This window comes from Lolium perenne, chromosome 5 (genome assembly GCF_019359855.2).
Source record: "Lolium perenne isolate Kyuss_39 chromosome 5, Kyuss_2.0, whole genome shotgun sequence".
Classification (NCBI taxonomy): Eukaryota; Viridiplantae; Streptophyta; class Magnoliopsida; order Poales; family Poaceae; genus Lolium; species Lolium perenne.
Window position 1 is genome coordinate 5085649 of NC_067248.2, and position 1186 is coordinate 5086834.

At 39.8% G+C, this 1186-nt stretch overlaps 1 non-coding gene across 1 annotated transcript; it reads right to left on the reverse strand.

Moving 5' to 3' along the window:
* Positions 1-760: 760 nt before the first annotated feature.
* TRNAT-AGU (transfer RNA threonine (anticodon AGU)) lies at positions 761-834 on the reverse strand. Its single transcript has one exon. It is a non-coding gene; the product is annotated as a tRNA-Thr (tRNA).
* Positions 835-1186: the final 352 nt, after the last annotated feature.

Sequence of the window (1186 nt, forward strand, 5' to 3'; positions counted from 1 at the left end):
TCACTATATTGAGCAGGAATGCAGAATGCCATCCGTCAGCAAAACACGCATGATCGTCCATGAACAGAGCATGTTTCGGTCATGTTACAGTGTCTGCATGCAATTGGATGTGTGGGGGCGATTGATGCACCCAAAAAAGATGAGAAAGATGCTTCTGAATTGGGACACACAGTCTGAAGTTGATTGATTCATAGTTTGTCCTAACCCTCTCAGTCTTTCTCTTTGTATGCTGTATAAAGCATGTTCAAGAAGTTTCTTTGTCGATTGGTTGAAATCAACGACCGGTTAAGATGTCGATGGGCATATAAAAAAGTGTATGATCAGTCAATGACATATATAAGGATAGAATAGTGGATGGGGAAGGAAAATGCAAGGTCAGCACTAGCCTTGTAGCAAGATACCAGTTTCCTTCTCTTCATGCTGCCAATGAAGCAAAACAAGAATCCCCATGAAAGCAACCTTTGTTTTCTGTGGTCAATGCAAGCATCTAACTATCCTGATGGATGGATGGATGGATGCGGAGACGGTGAACCAAGTGAAGATTGTGGCAAAGAAGCAACACCATGAGTATCATCAATCAACGCCAGCAATTCCTGAAGAAAAAATAATCACATCAATGCATGGCCGAATAGCAAGAACATAAGCTGCAAGTTCGAACCTTTTGTTCATTCCTTGGACGAAATCTTATATACTAGTCAGATCAGGCTATGTGGCTGTCTGATGTCGTATGCGGTGAATAGATGTGGTTGCAAAAATAATATGCTTTCATTGAGAGTTGAACTCAAGACCTCCCGCTTACTAAACGGGTGCTCTAACCAACTGAGCTATGAAAGCTGCTTTCATTAATTAATTTGAAATACAATACCAACGCATTAGCTGGCCATGTAATGTAATGGAACACAGTTACACAGCTGATACATGGACATTAGCACAAATGAAACAGAGCACAGGGAGAGAGAGAGAGAGCTGCATGAAGTATTATTCGAGGAGAATATCAGGTGGAAAGCACTATTACGGCGAAAACTGTGAATAAAGCAACTGTATAAACATGTAAAATTTCTAGATCAAACTCTTACATTTGGAAGCTAGAAAAAAAATCCACTGGATAGTGATTCTTTTTACTGTTTGCCACTACTCATTTCTTTATTTCTCTTTTATGTGCCCCCAAATGTTAATTTGTTTTATC